Here is a 6,000-nt window from a genome sequence, read left to right as displayed (position 1 = left end):
GTTGTGGTCAGAAAACATGCTTGATATTATTTCAATCTTCTTAAATTTATTGAGACTTGTTTTGTGGCCTAATATATGATCTTTCCAGGATAATATTCCATGTGCATTCAAAAAGAATGTGCATTCTGCAGTTTTGGGATGGAATGTACTGTATATATCTATTAAGTCCATCTGGTCTAGTGTGTGATTTAAGGCCAATGTTTCCTTATTGATCTTCTGTCTTGAGGATCTATCCATTGATGTAACTGGGGTGTAAAGTCCCCTACTATTATTGTGTTACTATCAATTTCTCCTTTCATTTCTGGTAATATTTGCTTTATGTATTTAGGTGCTCCTAGGTTGGGCACATAAATATGTACAAGTGTCATATCCTCTTGTTGGATTGTTCCCTTTATCATTATATAATCTCCTTTATCCTTGTTACAGTTTTTGTTTTAAAGTCTATTTTGCCTGATATAACTATTGCCAACTCAGTTTTCTTTTAATTTCCATTTGCATGGAATATCTTTTTCTATCCCCTCAGTCTCAGTCTGTGAGTTCCTTTAGATCTGAAGTGCATCTCTTGTATGTAGTACATAGATCAATCTTGTTTTACATCCATTCAGCCACCATATGTCTTTTGATTGGAGCATTTAGTCCATTTACATTTAAAATAGTTATTGATAGGTATGTACTTATTGCCATTTTGTTACTTTTTTCTGGATGGTTTTGTAGTTCTTCATTCCTTTCTTCTTCTTCTGCTCTCTTCCCTTGATTTGATGACTTTCTTTAGTGTTATGGTTGGGCTCCTTTCTTTTTATTTTTGTGTGTTAAATATAGTTTTTTGTTTGTGGTTACCATGAGGTTCATATATAATAACCTATGTATATAGCAATCTATATTAGGTTGATGGTCTCTTAAGGTCAACCTCACACTAAAAGCTCCACACTTTTACTCTCTCCCCAACGTTTTATGTATTTGACATCATATTTTATCTTTTTTTGGTTTTGTTTATCCATTATCCACTTATTGTAGATATAGATGATTTTAGTACTTTTGTCTTTTGACCTTCATACTAGCTTTATAGGTGATTGATTTGTTCCCTTTACTATATATTTGCCTTTATCAGTGATATTTTCTCTTTGATAATTTTCTCATTTCTTTCTGTGGCCTTTTCTTTTCCACTTAAAGAAGTCTCTTTAACATTTCTTGTAAGACCAGTTTAGTGGTGATGAACTCCTTTAGTTTATGCTTATCTGGAAAACTCTTTATCTCTCCTTCAATTCTGAGTGATAACCTTGCCAGGTAGAGTATTCTTCATTGTAGATTTTTTCCTTTCAGCACTTTGAATATATTGTGCCACTGCCTTCTTGCCTGTAAGGTTTCTGCTGAGAAGTCAGCTGATAGCCTTATGGTGTTTCCCTTGTGCATAACTTGTTGCCTTTCTCTCTCAGCTTTTAAGGTTCCCTCTTTATCTTTAATTCTTAACATTGTAATTATGATGTGTCTTGGTGTGGGCCTTTTTGGGTTTACCTTGTTTGATACTCTCTGTGCTTCCTGTAGCTGGATGTTTGTTTCCTTCTTAAAGTTAGGGAAATTTTCAGCTACTATTTCTTCAAATAAGTTATCTGGCACTTTGTATCTCTCTTCTCCTTCTGTAACACCTATAATGCAAATATTAGTATGCTTGATGTTGTTCCAGAAGTCCCTTAAGCTGTCCTCATTATTTTTAATTCTTTTTTTTCTTTTTTCTGTTCAGCTTTGGTGATTTCCTATACTCTGTCATACAGATCACTGATCCATTCTTCTGTGACATCTACTCTGCTGTTGATTCCCTCTAGTGAATTTTTCATTTCAATTATTGTATTCTTCAGCTATGATTAGTTCTTTTTTACATTTTCTAATTCTTTGTTGACATTCTTACTGTGTTCATCTATTCTTCTCCGAAGTTCAGTGAGCATCCTTATGACCATTAGTTTGTACTCTTTCTCAGGTAGATTGTTTATCTCTGTTTTGTTTATTTTTCTGAGGATTTGTTCTGTTCTTTTATTTGGAATATATTCCTTTGTATCCTCATTTTGCCTACTTCTCTGTGCTTATTTCTATGTATTAGGTAGATCAGCTGTGTATCTCAATCTTGAAAATGTGGTCTTATGTAGGAGATGTCTTATGGGGCCCAGCAGCATGCTCACCTCTCATCACCCATGCCAAATGCCTCAAGGGTGTCCCTTGTGTGTGCTACATGTGTCCTTCTCTTGTGGAAAGGCTGCTATTTCTGTGGGCATTTGGGTAGGCTTGGCTGGTCCCCAGTGCAGCTGGGTTTGTAGCCCAGACATGCAACTCTTGCTAGTTCACTCTTTGGTGGGGCAAGCATCTGGCATGAGCTAGCTATGCAGTCAGGTAGTGCACAAGTTCTTCAGGTGCACTAATGGATTGGGCAGGCCCCTATCATTGCAGCATACAACTTTTTCAGGCATGTTGGTGGGCAGGGCAAGTCCCTGGGCAGGCTGCTTGCACTGTTTGGCTGTGCTCTATTGCCTCAAGTTCTCCAATGGGTGGGGTAGGCCCCTGCACTAACATTCTAGAGAAGGGATTCCAAATGACACTTTCCAGAGCCTGTGTCAGCATGGCTGAGCTAGGTCACAAAAATGGCTGCCACCAGTATCTTTTCCCCTGAGGGGAGGGCCCAAGCCACCTCCTGACTCTTTGGGATGGGCTCCAAGCTCAGTGAGTCTAATTTACCAATGGACTATGCACTTTTCTATCTGGTGTTTTTGTGTTGATTTCCGGGTCAAGTGAGTCTGTGCATCAGCCCTTTAAAGACAGTTTTTCTTTTCCCTGAAGTTCTATAATTCCTCGGCATATTCTCCATTTATTTTTAAAGCTAGTTCTTTTGGGATCTCATCTCTCTTCTAATGGATCTAAGGGCTGGGGTGCCTAATGTAGAGCTCAAATCCCCTGTTCCTCCAGAAAAATCTCTGTATCTTTGATATTGCTCCTGACCATGAAATGCCATGGCTAGGATGTGGATTTTTCCTCAACAGGATTGTACCTCTGCCTGTTCTACCCATCTGTTTGTTGTCACTTATTGTGGAGGTTCTTTTCATCCAGTTTCCAGATCTCTTTCAGAAGAAATTGTTCCACAGGTAGGTGTAGGTTTGTTGTGTCCATGGGAGGAGGCAGGATCAGGATCCTCCTATGCTACCATCTTCCTTCTCTCCCTCTGACTCCCCAATTTTTAAAAAATAAATCACACTCTCTCTCTAATTATATTGTATTGGTTCTTTTTCTCTGTATTACCCTAACTAATACAGGTACACAAAGAAAAAACTGTCAGCCTAGAATTCTATACCCAGAAAAAAATCTTTCAAAAAATGAATGCTTAAATGAGGCTGAAATGAAGACCTTTTTCAGACATACATGAGCAGCAGATCTACACTACAAAAAATGTTAAATAATCTCTCTCGTACAGAAGGAAAGGATACCATGTGGAAGTATGGATCTACACAAAGGAATGAAAGTGCCCAAAAATGATAAAAATGTGTAAACATATATGGTAATTTTTATTATTTAAATGTCCTTAAAATTTATTGACAGTAGTTTCTGTTTTCAGCTGGAAGATATAGAGATGTGGAAAGAGCATCACTTTGAATTTTACAAGAAAAATGTTGGACGAAAAGTGAATTAGCAACTTTTCTTGAACCTATCAGAGAATTGAAGTCAAAGGGCAGATAACTGACCTGAAATCTGGATACAGTTGCTTGCAAGGAAAAACAGGACTGGATCATTGTCTACTCAGAAGAGATGTCACTGAGTGCCATATAAACTGTAGAAATATTAAACTAGAAATATCTAGTGAAATGCTAAAGGCCAATTGTGAACTAGCATGAGACCATGAATCCCTTGGGGGCCTCAGGCATAAATGGGTTCTCACCTTTTTGCAGGCCTTTTTTCCCCCAGAAATCCCACAGGCAAGACTGAAAATAATTCTAAGAAAGATACGCCATGTTTCAAGCTGGAGGAAAAGAACAACAACCACTGCCAAAATCAACCTAGACCAACATTCTTCTGCCCTCTATCTACACTACTCAACTAAAGACTCCATCTTCAGTGTAGTGCACTAGTGGAAATCCATTGCAGTCGAGTGAGGGGAATGGAGACCTCCACCAAAGTGGCACCAATATTCATCTCCCTAGAAGCTTCTACATTTAGCGGAGGGGTAAGGAATACTTGTGAAGAACATACCTCAGAACCCAGGTTAAAAAAACTTGCCTAAAACTGAGGCTTAAAAAGAACATTATAGAATGCCCCCTTCACCCACCTCCCCCTCACCAGGCTAACAAACCTGGAGTAAATATTATAGTGAAGTACAGCTGGCAGAATGGCAAGAGACAGACTTTGGGGAGCAAAACAAATGAAAGATCCAAAGACAAAAAGACAGATAAAAACAGGTGTCACTAGAGGATTTTGAAATCTCTGGTGCCCATAGCAATAACAAAATTCAACTCTGATAATCATAACAACAAATTCCAACTCTGGTAACCATAGCAACTAAGCAAATTTCAAACCTTGTCCAACTCCTGACTAGATCAACACAAACATCCATGCTAAAGGCACAGCAGAAGGAAAAGCATGGTAATCTTGAAGTACAAAAAAAACTTATCTCAGTATCTACTATACGTGTTTATCTTTCAACAAAAAATCTATGTGGCATAACCTAAAACATGAAAAAAACAGTTCAAAGAGACAAAGAAACCAACTAAAGCAGACTCAGATATGACACGACTGTTGGAACTATCAAAAGGGGAATTTAAAACAGCTATGATTAACATATTAAAGCACTGGTTCTCAACGGGGGCAATTTTTCCCACAGGGAACATTTGGAAATGTCTGGGGTTTTTATCACTGTCATAAGATGTGTTACTGGCTTCTAGCAGGTAGAGATCAGGGATGATGTTAAACCTCCTATAATGCCCAGAACAGCACCTTACAACAGAATTATCTGGCTGAAAATGTTTATTATGGTGAGATTGGAAAACCTTGGAAACCCTGTGTTAAAAGCTCTAATGGAAACAGCAAAAAACATGCAAGATTACATCAGTAGTTTGAGCAGAAAGAAACTGTAAGAAAGAATAAAATGGAGATGCTAGAAATAAAAACCACTAAAACAGAAATTAGATTATCTTTGATGGGCTCATCGGTAGACTCACTGCAGTTGAGGAAATAATCACTAATCTTGAAGGTGAGCCAATAGAAATTACCCAAACTGAAATACTAAGTGGAAAAAGAGTAGGAAAAGAATACAGAATATGCAAGCATTATGGGACAATGTAAAGTGGTGTAATTAATATATACATGTCATTGGAATCCTATAAGTAGAAGAGAGAGAACGAAACAGAAGAAATATTTGATGAAATACTGGCTGAGAATTTTCCAAAATTACTAACAAACACTACAGACTTAAGAATTTCAGAGAACATCATGCAGGATAAATACAAAACAAAACAAAATAAAAACACATACACACCTAGTCATATCATAATTATACTGCTAAAAACTAACAGCAAGGAGAAAATCTTGCAGTCAGCCAGGGTTGGGGGCACATTGCCTACAGAGGAAGAAGGATAAGAATTATAGCAGATTTCTCTTCAGAAACCATGCAAGGAAGAATACATATTTTAAGTGTTGAAAGAAAATAACTATCAACCTAGTAATTTATACTGAGTGAAAATACCCTAAAAAAGTCAACCAATGTGGCTTAACTAAACTTTATAGAACACCCTCCCAACAAGAGCAGAATACACATTCTTCTCAGGTATACATAAACCATTCACCAAAATAGACCATATCCTAGGCCATAAAACAAATCTTAACACATTTTAAAAAATAGAAATCATATGAAGTATGTTCTCTGGAAATAACATAATTAAACTAGGATCAACAACAGAAAGACATCTAGAAAACCTCCACATACTTGGAAATTAAACAAAACACATTTGCAAAAGAGGAAGTCTCCAGGGA

The sequence above is a fragment of the Ceratotherium simum genome, chromosome X, assembly GCF_057802395.1.
Source record: "Ceratotherium simum simum isolate JZ-2026a chromosome X, ASM5780239v1, whole genome shotgun sequence".
In the NCBI taxonomy this organism is placed as follows: Eukaryota; Metazoa; Chordata; class Mammalia; order Perissodactyla; family Rhinocerotidae; genus Ceratotherium; species Ceratotherium simum.
This window is presented reverse-complemented; position numbering follows the sequence as displayed.